The following is an 18,118-nucleotide window of genomic DNA, read 5'->3' as shown; positions in this document are numbered from 1 at the left end:
AGGCAAGAAAAAGAAATGAAAGACATTCAAAGTGAAAAGGAAGAAGTAAAATTATGTGTTTGCAGATGATATAATCTTACATGCAAGAAAACGATTCCATTTACAATAGCATCAAAAGGAATAAAATACTTGGGAATGAACTTAACCAACAAGGTAAAAGACTTGTATAATGAAAACTACAAAACTCTGCTGAAAGAAATTAAAGATGACAGAAATAAATGAAAACACATCCTGTGTTCATGGATTCGAAGACAATATTAAAGTTGTTGAGATGTCAATACTACTCAAAGTAATTTACAGATCCAACATAATACCTATCAAAATCCCAATGACATTTTTTGCAGAAATAGAAAAATCATCCTAAAATTCACATGGAATCTGAGTGGATCTGAATAGCCAAAATAGTGATGTAAAAAAAGAACAAAGCTGGAGGATTCACACTTCCTCATTCAAAACTTACTACAATGCCACCGTAATCAAAACAGTTTGGTACTGGCATAAAGACAATGGAATAGAACAGAGAGTCCAGAAACAAACCCTCACATATATCATCATATTATTTTCGACAACACTGCCAAGAATATTCAATAGGGAAAAGACAGTCTTTTCAACAAACAATGCTGGGAAAATTGGATATCCACATGCAAAAGAAGGAAGCTGGACCCTTACCTAACACCATGTACAAAAATTAACTCAAAGTTAATAGAGGACCTAAATATAGGACTTAAGACAATAAAACTCAGAAGAAAACACAGCGCAAGAGCTTCACAACATTGTATTTGGCCACGATTCTTAGATATAATACTAAAAGCACAGATAACAAAAGAAAAAATAGACAAACGAGGCTTCATAAAAACTTAAAAATTTTGTGCATCAAAAGACACAATTCACAGAGTAAAAAGACAATCCAGAGAACGGGAGAAAATATCAGCAAATCATATATCTGATAAGGGATTAATATCCAGAATATGTAGAAAACTCCTAAAATTCAACAAAAAAACAAACAACTCATTTCGAAAATGGGCAGAGGAATTGAATAGACATTTCTCCAAAGAAGATATATGAACGGCCAACAAGCATATGAAAGATGGTCAAAATCACTAATCATTAGGGAAATGCAAATCAAAACTACAATGAGATATCACCTCACACCCATTAGCATAGTTACTACTGAAAAAACAGAAAAAAAGTGTTGGGGAGGATGTGGAGAAACTGGAACTCTTGTGCATTGTTGGTGGGAATGTAAAATGGTACAGATGCTGTGGAAAACAGGATGACGGTTCCTTAAAAAATTAAAAATACGGGGCTGGCCCCGTGGCCGAGTGGTTAAGTTCGTGCGCTCCGCTGCAGGCGGCCCAGTGTTTCGTTGGTTCGAATCCTGGGCGCGGACATGGCACTGCTCATCAGACCACGCTGAGGCAGCGTCCCACATGCCACAACTAGAAGGATCCACAATGAAGAATATACAACTATGTACTGGGGGGCTTTGGGGAGAAAGAGGAAAAAATAAAATCTTAAAAAAAAAAAAAAAATTAAAAATACATTTACCATATGATCCAGCAATTCTACTTCTGGGTATATACCCAAAAGAAGCGAAAGTACGGTCTTGAAGAGAGATTTGTACACCCATGTTCACAGATGCATTACTCACAACAGCTAAAACATGGAAGAAACCCAAGTGTCCATAAATGGATAAATGGATAAGCAAAATATGGTATATACATACAATGGAATATTCTTTAGCCTTAAGGAAGGAAATTCTACAATATGTTACAACATGGAAGACCCTCGCAGACTAATAAGCCAGTCACAAAAAGACAAATACTGTAGGATTCCATTTATATAAAGTACTCAGAGTAGTCAAAACCATGGAGACAACGTCTAATGGTGGGTACCAGAGGCTGAGGGGAGGGGAGAATTGCGAGTTACCATTTAACAGCCACAGACTTTCAGTTTTACAAGACAAAAAGAGTTATGGCGATGGACGATGGTGATGCCTGCACAACGATGTGAATGTATATAATATCACTGACTTGTAAATTTAAAAATGGTTAAGGTGGTAAATTTTATTATATGTATTTTACCACAATAAAACAAAAAGGAAATTAAAAAAAATTAAAAAAAATTCAAAGCTAGGCAAAAAAGAAATCTGAATATTGATTTGTCCTTTTCTTAGCCAATGTTAGCTAAATACTGCATCTCTAAAGATATAGTCAACATGAAAAGCCAAGGCTGTTCGGCTAAATTAGTCTGGTTTTCTCATTTGGTTAACTTGTACAAAAATGAAAAAATCAGCCATTTCAAATTCTAACTGAAAATTAGCCTATTTGATAACAGTATTTTTCTTTTACCTATAAAAGAATCTTTGTCCCTTTCTCTCTCACACACACAAATAATTCTATGCAATCTATTTTTAAAAGATCAACATAATTTTAAGAAAGCCAAATCTACCTCATACCATACACTACAGTAAAGGAAATCATAATTATAAGAACTGGGAGAAAATGAAAGTGCATGTTTCTCAACTCAGACTGGGAATGTGTATGCATAATCATAAAACCAAAACAAACTACAATATTCTCTTTCCCATTTCCCCTACCTGCCCAAATAAACACACTCAAAGAAAAGACACAAAGCACAACAGAAAAAAATTTTTTTCTAACAAAGGATTATTAGCCACTACAAGCTGCTCTTATAAATCATTAAAAAAAAAAGTCAGCAAACATAATAAAAGGATATTCACAAAACCCATCTAAATAGGTCAGTAAACTTATAGGAAAAACATGCTCAACTTCTTTAGTAAGTAAAAATTACAGTGACAGCATACAGAGAAATGGGCATAAATCATCACATTTCTTGGTAGAGGTCTTTTTCTGGTGGGCAGTTTGGCACTATGTTTCAAAAGCCCTGAAAATGTATCTGCTCCTTGATCCAGTAATTCCACTTCTAAGAATTAATCTTAGATATAGCATCAGCGAGGAACATTAAATATGTGTTGTATACAGACAAATATGTACGTTGTAAAATAAAAAAGCGACACTCTACTATGAATTTAACTGCTGAAAGTTACTACACAACCTCCAGCACCACTTTTTAAACAACATCCTTAGCACAATTACAAGTGAAATAACAATCAGGCCCACATCTACATTAGCCAGCTTACTGAACATGAGAGGGGAAATCGGTTTTTACACATAAACCTCAATTATTTTCAAAACCAATGAAAAGAATTCTCTAGCTTTATCCTGAGTAAGACTGAAGTTAACATAAACATATTTACAAAACTTAACAGTTTATATACTCAATTAGGCAGAAGTAAAATCTAAGTACTCTTATGCCTTAGCTGTAATTACAATATAAAGAAAGAAACTTGATGCCACCTTTTCAAACTTCACAGGTACTCCACAACTTAGTGTGTACTTTAGGGAGATACACGCAGAAGGACATTCACTATAGTATAGTTTGGAACAACAACAACAACAACAAATTGGAAACAAGCTGCCTATCAAGAGACCAAAAAGAAATTATTTTTAAAGGCTAAATAAACTATGGTACAGTCATCTTAGGGAAGAGATATATTATGCAGAAGTTCAATTGGGTAAAAATCTACTTCTAACACAAAAAGACGAAGACATAGATTACTGAATGAGGAAAGTATGTTTCAAAGCTAACATACACACAGTTTGAACATTTTAAAGCAAAGCAATAGTGTATTTCTTTATGTGTATGTGTATATAAACATTATACGTATGAAAGACTCATCAAGCTACTGCATCCAGCTGCCAATTCTCATGAAATACAGAAGGCAAAGAACCATAGTGAATGGTGTTCCAAGTATGGAGTGATTTTACTGGGAAACCCACAGGTCAAATGCTTGGAGTTTTTAAAATAATTATAAGGACTAAAAAGGGATCCGATCCAGGGGTAACATATATTAAAAGTACTTAAAAGACTATTTTTTTAGTGATTTCTTTCTTTCCTTTTCAGAATGAACCATTTTTTTGTTTTAAATCCTTTCAGATTCCCCCGAATTACAATATGTACATTCATAGATATGTAGATATATACATACACACACGCATATATCTCAATTCATTCACTACAGGATGCAAAATGGTACAAATCTAATTCTATTATTTCTTTTTCATTTATTAAATGGTATACATATATAAAGAAACCTTTCTCTTCACTTACTGTTTGGTTACTTATCAGTATGGTTCACACATGAATAATAGGAAAAATTCTTGAATCTGTCCCTTATTTACCAGTGTTCAAGATAGATAATATTGGTTCCCTATCATCCTAAAGCAATTAAGAGATTTTTATATATCATCCAATACACTCTTGATCAAAAGCCCATCTGTTTTTCACCCCTAGAAATTGACAAGCTGACCTAATATTCTTATGGAGTTGCAAAAGACCCAGAATAGTCAAAACAATCTTGAAACAGAAAAGCAAAGCAGAGGACTCTCACTTCTCAATTTTAAAACTTTCTACAAATCCACATTAAACAAGATTGTGATATTGGCATAAGGATAGACATATATCAATGCAATAGAATTAAGAGCCCAGAAAGATATCCTTACATTTATGGCCAACTGATTTTCAACATGGGTGCCAAGACAATTAAATGGAGAAAAAAATGGTCTTTTCAACAAATGATGCCGAGACAACTGGATGTAAAAGATTAAATTAGACCCCTTTCTGACACTATATATAAAAATTAATCCAAAACAGATCAAGACCTAAACATAAGAGCTGAAACTATAAAACTCTTAGAGGAAAACATAAGTGTAAATCTTTGTGACCCTGGATTAGGCAGTGGGTTCTTAGCTACAACACCTAAAGCACAAGCAACCAACGAAAAACAGAAACAGATAAAGTTGACTTCACATAAATGAAAAACTTCTGTTGATCAAAGGACACTATCAAGAAAGTGAAAAGATAACCCATAGAATGAGAGAAAATATTTGTAAATCATATATTTGATAAGGGTATCCAGAATACATAAGGTAAATATCTGTTAAGTATCCAGAATACATAAGGAACTCTTAAAACTCAACAATAAAAAGACAATCCAATTTTAAAATGGACAAAGAATTTAAAAAGACATTTCTCCAAAGAAGACATATAAATAGCCACTAACACATTCAACATTAGTCATTACAGAAATGCAAATCAAAACCACAATATCACTTCACACTCACCATGATGGCTATAATCAAAAAGACTGACGACACATGTTGGCAAGAACGTGGAGAAATAAGAACCCTCACACAGTGATGGGGGAATGTAAAATGGTTCAGCCACCTGGAAAACAGTTTGGCAGTTCCTCAAAAGGTAAAAAGAGTTACCATATGACTGAGCAACTTCACTCTTAGGTATACATCCAAGAGAACTGAAAATGTGCATTCACATAAAAACTTGCACACAAATGTTCATAGCATCACTATTCATAATAGCGCCAAAGTGGAAACAACCCAGATGTCTATCAATTTATGAATGGATAAACAAAATGTGGTATATTCATACAATGGAATATTATCCAGCTATAAAAAGGAATTAAGTATTTATACATCTACAACATCGAACTTTGAAAACATTTCGCTAAGTGAAAGAAGGCAGACACAAAAGGCCACATACTGTATAATTCCACTTCCAGTCATGCACCACATAATGATGTTTCAATGAACAACAAACTGCATATACAATGTTGGTGCCCTAAAATTAGTACTATATAGCCTAGGTGTGTAGAAGGTTGTACCATCTAGGTTTGTGTAAATATACCATATGATGTTTGCATGACAACAAAATCACCTAACAACACATTTCTCAGAACATATTCCATCGTTAAGCGATATGTGACTGCATATGAAATTTCAGAATAAGCAAATTCATAGAACTAGAAAGTAGATTAGTGTTTGCCAAGTACTGGGAAGAGGGAGAAATGAGAATCAACTGCTAGTAGACACTGAATTTTCTTGGGGGATGATGAAAATCTCTTGGAATTAGTGGTGATGGTTGCACAATCCTCTGCACAGAACTGTACACTTTAACAGGGTGAATGTTATGGTATGTGAATATATTAATTTAAAAATTACTATTGTCATTAAAAATTGGTAGATTACATATATTTGATTGGTTCAAATCCACTGCAAATATCCTTTTGAAGTTCAAATTGTCTTATCTCTAGCCAGCAGGAATCTCTTAATTTCTGAGTTCCCTTGTACTCGGCACCTTTAAGAAAGTCTAATACAACAAAACACAGTTACCAAAAAGAAAATTCTATTATTTATAAATGATTCAAAAAAGGGATTCCTAGGGTTACAATTACTACTTGGGGCAGTATTTCCAAGCAGCTTTCCAGGCCCACAATTCTCCTACTTATCAATCTTGATGAGATAACTGCAGTACAAAAATGCACACAAAACAGTGTGCTGCTTCTGTTCCTCGCAGTGGCTTAATGTGAAGCTGCAGGAATGGAAACAGAAGAATTATATAAAAATAACAATTGATATTAGATTGACTCAGAGCTTATTTTTCCTGTCCCGACAAAAGCTGTTTCAAGACAATCTTGGAGCCAGCTCCAGACAAATTGTCTTAAAGTGGGGTTAACTAAGTTTTGGTAAAACATCTGCTGGTTTGGGATAGAAAACTAAAATATGATTTTCCCTATTTCATTAATTTGTTAAGTATTATATGCATTAACTGGGAGCTAAAATGATGATCTGAGGTACAATTAACTATTGCCCATGGTTAAACAATACTTAGTTTCCAACCAAATATGAATAGAAACCAATCTATACAACCAAGGGAAATAATTTAGATAAAAATTGATTCCTACTTTAGAAGAACTGATAAATATCTCTCAGTAACCATTTCTTCCAACCACTCACTTGCTTGGAATAGAAATGAATTAAAAATCTCTGGAACCACTGACAACTGCTGAAAGGTTAACCCAAGAAGAACAGAGTTACTAACTCAAACTTTTTAAGGAAGGAATTGTGATAAGCCAAGATAAAAGATTTCCACATAACAAATCACCTAGAACTTGCAGATAAGAATATGTTTGACCTTTATATGATAAAGCCATGCATGTGAAAGACAATCTGCCTTACCAATATTGTCATTTACTGCTTTCACCTTCCCTCAGAAACAAAGTCTGGGGGCAGGGGAAAACAAAATACAATACAAATAGAATTGCATGGTTATGATTTTATAGGTATACATAAATTTCCAAAATTGGCCATAGATGAGATAAAACCCTGAAACAGCCACGAACAAAAACCAGAACATCCTCAAATAATAATTCCTCAGAGAAGACAAAAAAAACTAGAAACTAATCTCACTTACAAATATAAATGCAAAATTCCAAAATAAAATATTAGCAAACACAACTCAGAAGAACATCAAAATATTACAAACCAAGTAGAATACACTCCAAAAACATCAAAATAGTTAAATATCAAGTCATTTAATACAATTGACCTTATTAATAAGTCAAAAGGAAAAAATTCTATTAACAGATGCCAAATAATCAAGAAATAAAAACATAACTGATTAAAAACAACCACCACCACCTTTTAGAGTGAAATAGGGATAGATGGAGAGTTTCCTACCATGAATCAGCACAAAATCCACACCACAACAAGCGGCGAAACATCAGCCATTCACCTACTATAATCAGGAACAAAACCAAAGGGATGCTTTTCTATGGCCGCTACCTGAAATAACCACAAATTTAGTGCCTTACAACAACATAAATTTATTATCTTGCAGCTCTGTAGTTGAGAAGTCCAAAGTAAGTTTCACTGGGCTAAAATCCAGGTGTCAGCAGGGCTGCGTTCCCTTGTGGGGGCTCTAGAGGAGAATCTGCTTCCTTGCCTTTTCCAGTTTCTGGAGGCTGTCCATGTTCCCTCGGCTGTTGGCCCACTTCCTCTATCTTCGAAGGCAACAACGTCAGTCCAAGTCCTCAGGCTGTTATCTCCTCTGGTTCTGTTTTCTAATTCTTATTCCACTTTTAGGAACTTTGTGATTACACTGAGCCCATGTGAGTAATCCAGAATAATCTCCCTATTTTAATGTCAGCTGATTAGAAACCTTATTTCCATGTGTGACCTTAATTTTCTTCTGCCATGTAACCTAATATATTCATAGATTCCAGGGACAAGGACACAGATGTTTTTTGGGGAAGGAGCATTATTCTGCTTACCACAGTATGCTTTTGGGAGATAAACAAATAAATAAATAATCTATGATGTAAAGAGTCTAATCATTTCCACAGATTCTTCTAAAAAGATATTTTTTAAAAACCCCAATATTTACTCTTGATTTTAAAAAGAACTCAACTATATAAGTAAAAAATGCTTTCTTGATTTAATATCTTTCTATCCATCCAGAAAGTCAACATTATGATTAATGGGGAAACAATACAGTCATTCACATTGAAGTCAGAAATAAGGCAAAAATACCACTATCATAACTATTGCTAACATTGTCCAGGAGTTGTAAGAAAAAGGAATTAAGATATATAAAAATTAGAAGGAAGAGAATAAATTATCACAATTTACAGATGATCTAATGGTAAACCCAGAAAATCCAAGAGATATGCATAAAAACTATAAACAAGAAAAGAATTCAGTTAGTTATTCAGTCAGAAAATGAATACATAGAAATCAATAGTTTTAATTTAAGCCAAGGGTCCACAAACTATGCTGGCCTGCTGTCAAATATGCCCTGCTGCCTGTTTTTATAAATAAAGTTGTACTGGAACACAGCTATACTCATTTGTAATTTATGTATTATTTATAGCTTTCAAGCTGCTTTCTCATACAATGGTGGTGCTGAGAAGTTGATGGCTGACAAAGCCAAAAATATTTACTATCTGGTCCTTTTTAGAAAAGTTTGCCAACCTCTGATTTAAACCAATATCAGTCAGTCAGGTGACATAATGAAAGAAAAGACTGTATTTCAATCAAAAGATACGATGCCCAGGAATTAATAAATCTGAAGTATCCAAATGTCTGAATTTACCAAATGGAAAGAAGACATACCATGTTCTTGATAGGAAGAATCAAGTTCAAGGTATCATCTCCCTCTGTAAGTTTATGTACATTTTCTCTTTAATGTGATCCCAACAAAAAGGCCAACAGGAAATTTATTCATTTATTTAAATGTTTGTTTATTTAGGAATAGAAGAGGTAACTAAAATTCATGAAAAGTAACCAGCTAGAACAAAGAAAAAAAGTCTATGAATAAGAAGTAATGAGGGGCCGACCTGGTGGCACAGCGTTTAAGTGCGCATGTTCCGCTTTGGCGGCCCCAGGGTTTGCCAGGTTGGATCCCGGGTGAAGACATGGCACCGCTTGGCACACCATGCTGTGGTGGGCGTCCCACATACGGGGTAGAGGAAGATGGGCATGGATGTTAGCTCAGGGTCAGTCTTCCTCAGCAAAAAAAGGAGGATTGGCAGCAGTCAGCTCAGGGATAATCTTCCTCAAAAAAAAAAAAAAAGTGATGAGTGTGAACTATCTTCAACAAATTTAAAACTTATTATAAAACCATGATGATTAAAACATGGTGTTACTGGTGCAAGAACAGAAAGATTAGTGAAAAGAAGAAGAAAATCAGTACTTTATATTAATAGAAATTCATTGTTATTTGATAAAAGTGACATCTCCAGCCAATATCACTGGATAAAAGATAGATTATTCAATAAACAGCAAAGGGAAAATGCATAGCTATAACAGGAAAATTTCCAAACGAATTAGTTTTTTAAATGAAACCACAAAAACTCAAGATTCTTCTAGCAAAGTCTTTAATAACTACAGAGTTCAAAGATCTATACAACCGTAACATAAAACTGAAAGTCATTAAAAAATGACTGATAAGTATGACCAGAAGTTAAAAAGTAAAAAAAAAAAACAAAAAACAGGAAAAAAGTATCTGTAACTTTAATCCAAAGGACTATTTTCACAAATACATATAAAGACTACAAATCCCAAAAAAAAGATACAAAGCCTTCCAATTCTCTCTCCTATGCATGGAAAAGACTATAAACTGTAGAGAACAGGAAATAAATAATTCTTAAATATACGCAAAGATGTTCACTTTACTCACAATAGGATAAATGTAAATTAAAGCTACACTGACACACCATTTCTCATATTCTCAGACTATCAAATATCCAAGGTTAATAACACACTATACTGATGAGGGCATAGGAAAAACAAGCACTTTCTAACATATCTGGGAGTGTATACTGGTACCATCTCTATGAAGGTCAATTTCACAACATATATAAAAATTACAAATACACGTATCCACTGACCCAATAATTCCACTTTTAGGAATTTATCCTATAGACATATCTCCATATGTACAATTAACATATTCATTGTAGCACTATTTGTAAAGCATATAATAGGAAACATGCACCAGCATATCCATAAACAATGGACTTGTCAAACAATAATCTTACCAAATCAGTGACTATCATAAACCATAAAAAGATGAGGAAAGTCTTTAAATATGAAAATAGGAAGAGCTTCAGAATATAATATTTAGTGGCTAAATAAAGTTCAAAACAGTGTAGACTGTGCTCCCATTTGTATGTGTGCATGTATGTGTGTGTAAGAGAGGTGAGGGAAAACACGCATATTTGTTTAAATATGGAGAAACCAGGATGCACAGGAAACGCAACTTTAGTTGCCTGTTGGAAAGAAATCTGTGCCTGGGGGAAGGGGTGGGATGGAGAGTTTTCATTTTTACGTACCTTTCAATTTAGAACCATGTAATTATTCATTTGCAAAATTACCTTAAAAACTTTCTTAAAAAATTTAAATGAGTTGATAAAATGATCATTATTTACAGGAGATTCTATTTGGCTAGAAAATCTAGTAAAAAATTAATAGAAGCAATTTACTATGTTAACTGATTTAATTAATAATTAGTAGGAATCAGATTTTCCATATTTAAATGATAAATTAAAACAGATATGATTTGGGTCAAAACTGAATGACGCTAAGAATCTAACTGAATCTCTTACTTCATCCTCCAGTTGCATCTGGATCTCTGAGTCACTGACTCTGGCTTCCATCACTAGGACTGCTACAGCCCCAACTGACCCCCAGGAGGCCTTCACACTACTGCAACTCTGGTATGCCCTACTGCCCAGGCCACCACTCAGGCCACTGCTCATGCAGAAACTAAACCTTTTGACCAGTTGAGTCTGTCAGCAGCCAGTTCTGGCTTCAGAGATGTTCTGTAACTTTCCATGCTTATTAGATGTGTTATCCCTAGCTGAATGTGCAAAGCAAATATAGGTAAAATCCTTTAAAAATATATATATATGATTGTCTAAAGCTAAAATTACAAGTCTTGTAGGGTTTAAAATATGTATATAGATTTAAAACATATGGATGTAATACATACAACAACTACAGCATAAAGGATGGTAGGATTGGGGGATGGTAGTGGTGGTAAACAGACCTATACAGTTGCAAGGTTTCCGCATTGTATGTGAAGTAGTACAATATTAAGAGACCGAAAAGATAAGGAAGTATTTTGTAATCATTATAGCAACTAATTAAAAAATGCAAAAAGGCAGATAGCTAAGAAGCCAACAGTTAAAATAAAATATTTTAAAATATTCAAATAATCCAAAAACAAAGGCAAGAAAGGAAGAACAAAGGAACCAAAGAGAGAAGGGACAAAGAGAAAACAATAACAACAACAACAAAAAGATCTTAATCTAATCATATTGATGACTGCATTAAATGTAAGTAGATTTAAATGTTATAATTAATGGGCAGAGATTATCAGAATGAATTTTAAAAAGCAAGAGAAGCACTTTATACATAAAGATAGAAATAGGGATAATAATTAATTTAATAAAATAATTAAAGGGAGAAACAGACAATTCCACAATCTTAATAAGAGATTTAAACTCCCTGATGAGCAACTGACAGAACTATACAAATATCAGTAAGGACAGACAATCTGAACAAACTCAACCATCTTGACCTACCTGACATTTATAATACATTATTATACTCAACAACTGAAGAAAATACATTCTTTTTGATGCACATGATGCACTTGCCAAGAGAGACCACAGGCTAGGCCATAAAGCAAGTCACAAATTTTAAAGGACTGAAATCATGAATCATTCTTTGACCACAACAGAATTAACTTGGAAACAACCAAGAGGATACCTAGTAAAACCACTAATACTTAAATATTAAACAACATACTTCTAAAAGACTCATGGGTCAAAAAAGAACTCAAGAAGGAAATTAGAAACATTTTGGAACTGAATGATAATGAAAATAAAGTAGATTAAAATTTGTAGAATGAAGCTAAAGTAGTACAATGTAGTAAAGAATTTAACTTCGCCCAAAGAAAGGTCTGACCTTTGTCCTCAGCTCCTGGGAGGTATTCTCCAAGCCCCTGTAATGTTCAGTCTGACATGAATGCCTTTGTCTACCAGGGGGGTTTGGGACATGCTAGATTTATAACAATCCAATTTATAGTGGAGCGTTTGGGTCACACAGTATCAGCTTAACCTCCAGGAGGTGCTGGAGACAGATCAGCACTATGAGCAGCCAACCACATAGACATGATTGCCCCAATAAAAACTCTGGACACCAAGGGGTGAGTTTCTCTGGTTGGAAATATTCAGTGTGTATTATCACATATCATTGCCAGGAGTGTTGAAGTTGTCCATGAGCCCACATATAGAGGACAACTGGAAGCTCCTCATTTGGAACTATCTTGGACTCTGCCCCATGGGTCTCTCCCTTGGCTGATTTTAATATGTATCCTTCACTGTAATAAACCATAACCATGAGTATAAAGCTTTCACTGCATTCTGTGAGTTCAATACTCTTCAATGGGCTTACTGACTGAACCCAAGAGTGGTCTTGGTAACCGTCAAACTTGCAATTGGTGTCAGAAGTAAGAGTGATCTTGTGGATTGTTTCTGAACTCTACAAGTACTTAGAAGGAAATTTGTAGCTTTAAATGCCTTATACTAGAGAAGAAAGTAAAATGAGTGACCTAAGGATTCACCTCAACAGGCTACAAAAAGAAGTCTAAAGTAAACCTGAAGAGAAAAAAGGAAATAACCAAGGGCAGAAACCAATTAAGTAGAAAACAAACAATTGAGAATATTAACAAACCAAAGAATCAACAAAATAAACCCTTCTTTTAGACAGACGAGGGAAAAAGAGAATGCAATCACCAACATCAAGAATGAAAGACAGAGTATCACTAAAAAAACTTAGAAACCTTAAAAACACAATAAGAAAAGAATTGCGACCAACTTTAGGCCAACTAACTCAACAGGTTAGATGAAATCAAGAAATTCCTTGAAAAACGCTTCTTACCACACATAATATTCTGACACAATATGAAACAGTAAATGAGTGTCTCCATATCTATTAAAGAAACTGAATTTATCAACATTCTTCCCACAGAGAAGAGTCCAGGCCCAGATGTTAAGTCTACCAAACATTTAAGAAAGAAATATTTTTACACAAATTCTTTCAGAAAATAGAACACCTCCCAACTATGAGACCAGCATAACATTAATACTAAATCCTGACAAAGACATCACAAAAGGAAGAAATGATGGACCAATATCCTTCATGAACACATGCAAGAATCCTTTTTAAAAATCAGCAAATTGAATATGAAAAGGATAATCCAAAGGATAATACATCAATTGCAAGAATTGATGAAAACATTTGAAAGAAAAAATCATTGTAATTCTCCATATTAACAGAATAAAGGAGAAAAACCATATGATCATTTCAGTAAAATATATGTAAAACATGTGACCCAATTTAACACTGATTCATGATAAAATTCTTAGCAAATTAAAAGTCCAGAACAATCTCAATCTGATAAAGGGCATCTACAAAAGTCCAACAGCTAACATATCTAATGGTGAAATGTTGAACATTCTCCCCCTTTAGATGGGCAATAAGGCATAAGGGATTCTCATTCTTCTCATTTCTATTCAACATTATGTTGAATGTCCTAACCATGGCTAGAAGGCAAGTAAAAGAAATAAAAAGCATAAAAGCCAGTAAGGAAGAAATAAAATTGTCTCTACAAATGACGTGATTGTTTACACTGAAATTTCCAAGGAATTTATAAAACTACTAAAATTAATAGTTGAATTTATAGCAAGGTTGCAGGATACTACACTAACAAAATTTTATTTTTTTATACCAACAGCAAATAATTGGAAACCAAAACTTTCTAAAAATTCCATTTACACCAACTCCAAAAAGATTTTAAAAATTAGGAATAACTTTTTCAAAAGATGTGCAAGACATCTTCACTGCTAATTACAGAATATTGCTAAAAGAAATTAAGATCTAAAGAAACAGAGAAATGTAATAAGTTTGTGGAGTGGAAAAAAATATTGTCAAGATGTCCATTTTCTTCAAATGATGTATAGATTTAATGCAATCCCAGTAATAATTCCAGCACACTTTTTGCAGAAACTGATAAGCTAATTGTAAAATGCTGAAATGCAAATGATCTAGAATAGTCAAACCAAAATTTAAAAAGAACAAAGTTGGAAGACTTACATTACCTGATGTCAAGACAGTGTGGTATCGGCCAAAAAGTGGACAGACTTATCAATGGAACAGAATAAAGACTTCATAAATAAATCCACACATATGTGGTCAACTGATTTTTGACAAAATGCAACAGTAATTCAATGAGGGAAGGAAAAGGCGTTTTAAAAAATAGTACTGGAACAACTGAATATTCAAATAGAAAAAAATAACATTGACCCTTATCCTACATCATACACAAAATTAATTCAGAAGGGATCACATATCTAAATGTAAAACATAAAACTATAAAAACTCTAGAAGAAAGTCTAAGAATTGTAAACTTGGGATAGGAAAAGATTTATTCTATAGAACACAAAAAGCCCAACAATGAAAAATTTTGACAAACTGGGCTTTCTTAAAACTTTCACTCTTCAAAATCACCACTAAGGAAAGTAAAAGGCAAACTACAAAATGAGAGAAAATATTTGCAATAAATAAATCTGACAAAGGACTCTATCTGAATATATAAAGATCTTTTACAAATCAATAACAGGAAAAGAAAAATTCAGTCTTTTTAAATGAGGAACGAATTTATTTATATAGTAATTATGTATTAGTTTGCTAAGGCTACTGTAACAAAGTACCACAAACTGGGTGGCGTAAACAATACAAATTTATTATCTCATAGTTCTGGAGGTTAGAAGTCTGGAAAAAGGGGTCAGCAGAGTTGGTTCCTTCTGAGGGCTGTGAAGAAGAATCTATTCCATGCATCTCTCCTGCTTCTGGTGGCTTGCTAGCACTCTTGGCATTCCTTGGCTTACAGATGAGTCACCCAGATCTCTGTCTTCATCTTCACATGGTATTCTTGTTGTGTGCCCATCTTTGTTCAAATTTCCCCTTGTTACGAGCACACTGGTCATATTGGATTAGCGCCCACTTTATTTTTATTTTCTTTTAATTGAGTTAATGATAGCTTACAATCTTGTGAAATTTCAGTTGTACATTAATGTTTGTCATTCGTGTTGTAGGTGCACCACTTCACCCTTTGTGCCCACCCCCCACCCCACCTTTCCCCTGGTATCCAGTAAACTGTTCTTGGTCCACATTTTTAAATTCCTCATATGAGTGGAGTCATACACAGATTATCCTTCTCTAGCTGGCTTATTTCACTTAACATAATTCCCTCAAGGTCCATCCATGTTATTGCAAATGGAATGATTTTGTTCTGTTTTGCAGCTGAGTAGTATTCCATTGTATATACGTACCACATCCTCTTTATCCATTCGTCTGTTGATGGGCACTTAGGTTGCTTCCATGTCTTGGCTATTGTAAATAATGCTGCAAGGAACATTGGGGTGCATAGGACTTTTGGGATTGCTGACTTCAAGCTCTTTGGATAAATACCCAGTAGTGGGATGGCTGGATCGTATGGTAGTTCTATTTTTAATTTTTTGAGGAATCTCCATACTGTTTTCCATAGTGGCTGCACCAGTGTGCATTCCCACCAGCAGTGTATGACGGTTCCTTTTTCTCCACAACCTCTCCAACATTTGTTACTATTAGTTTTAGATATTTTTGTCATTCTAACAGGTGTAAGGTGATATCTCAGTGTAGTTTTGATTTGCATTTCCCTGATGATCAGCGATGATGGGCATCTTTTCATGTGCCTATTGGCCATCCATATATCTTCTTTGGAGAAATGTCTGTTCATGTCTCCAGCCCATTTTTTGATTGGGTTGTTTGATTTTTTTGTTGTTGAGTTGTGAGAGTTCTTTATATTTTATGGATATTAAGCCTTTGTCAGATATATGGCTTGCAAGTATTTATTCCCAGTTAGTGGGTTGTGTTTTTGTTTCAATCCTGTTTTCATTTGCCTTGAAGAAGCTCTTTAGTCTGATGAAGTCCCATTTGTCTATTCTTTCTATTGTATCCCTTCTCTGAGAAGGCATGGTGTCCGAAAAGATCCTTTTAATACTGATGTCAAGAGTGTACTGCCTATGTTTTCTTCCAAAAGGCTTATGGTTTCAGGTCTCACCTTTAGGTCTTTGATCCATTTTGAGTTTATTTTGGTGAATGGTGAAAAAGAATGGTCAATTTTCATTCTTTTACTTGTGGCTTTCCAGTTTTCCCAGCACCATTTGTTGAAAAGACTTTCTTTTCTCCATTGTATGCCCTCAGCTCCTTTGTCAAAGATAAGCTGTCCATAGATGTGTGGTTTTATTTCTGGGCTTTCAATTCTGTTCCATTGATCTGTGCACCTGTTTTTGTACCAGTACCATGCTGTTTTGATTACTGTAGCTTTGTAGTATATTTTGAAGTCAGGGATTGTGATGCCTCCCGTTTTGTTCTTTTTTTCTCAGGATTGCTTTAGAAATTCGGGGTCTTTTGTTGCCCCATATGAATTTTAGGATTCTTTGTTCTAATTCTGTAAAGAATGTCATTGGGATTCTGATTGGGATGGCACTGAATCTGTAGATTGCTTTAGGTAGAACGGACATTTTAACTATGTTTATTCTTCCAATCCATGTACATGGAATGTCTTTCCATCTCCTTATGTCATCATCCAATTCTCTCAGAAAGGCCTTGTAATTTTCATTATATAGGTCCTTCACTTCATTAGTTAAATTTACCCCAAGGTATTTTATTCTTTTTGTTGCGATTGTGAATGGTATTGTATTCTTGAGTTCTTTTTCTGTTAGTTCGTCATTAGAGTATAGAAATGCTACTGATTTATGCAAATTGATTTTGTACCCTGCAACTTTGCTGTAGTTGTTGATTACTTCTAACAGTTTTCCAATGGATTCTTTGGGGTTTTCTATATATAAGATCATGTCATCTGCAAACAGCGAGAGTTTCACTTCTTCCCTCTCTATTTGGATTCCTTTTATTCATTTTTCTTGCCTGATTGCTCTGGCCAGGACCTCCAGTACTATGTTAAATAAGAGTGGTGATAGAGGGCATCCTTGTCTCGTTCCTGTTTTCAGGGGGATGGCGTTCAGTTTTTGCCCATTGAGTATGATGTTGGCTATGGGTTTGTCATATACGGCCTTTATTATGTTGAGGTAGTTTCCTTCTATGCCCATTTTGTTCAGAGTTTTTATCATAAATGGGTGTTGGATCTTGTCAAATGCCTTCTCTGCATCTATTGAGATGATCATGTGGTTTTTATTCCTCAGTTTGTTGATGTGGTGTATCACGTTGATTGATTTGCGGATGTTGAACCATCCCTGTGTCCCTGGTATGAATCCCACCTGATCACAATGTATGAGCCTTTTGATGAATTGCTGAATTCTGGTTGCCAAAATTTTGTTCAGAATTTTTGCATCTATGTTCATCAGTGATATTCTCATGTAGTTCTCTTTTTGTAGCGCCCACTTTATTGACCTCGTTTCAACTTGATTACCTCTGTAGAGACCCTATCTCCAAATAAGGTCACATTCTGAGGTACCAGGGGTTAGGACTCCAACATACGTTTTTCTTAGGGGACATAAACCCACAACATTTCCAAAAGGAAGAGACACTAATGTCAAATACAAAAGGAT

General features: G+C 34.4%; 1 protein-coding gene across 19 annotated transcripts in view; it reads right to left on the bottom strand.

Annotated features, from left to right (window-relative positions):
- DLG1 (discs large MAGUK scaffold protein 1) overlaps nt 1-18,118 on the bottom strand; it is a 262,589-nt gene that overhangs the window by 162,427 nt on the left and 82,044 nt on the right. The window lies entirely within an intron of this gene.

This window comes from Equus przewalskii, chromosome 18 (genome assembly GCF_037783145.1).
Source record: "Equus przewalskii isolate Varuska chromosome 18, EquPr2, whole genome shotgun sequence".
Classification (NCBI taxonomy): Eukaryota; Metazoa; Chordata; class Mammalia; order Perissodactyla; family Equidae; genus Equus; species Equus przewalskii.
Note: the sequence above shows the minus strand (reverse complement) of the source record. Positions and strands in the feature narration are given on the sequence as shown.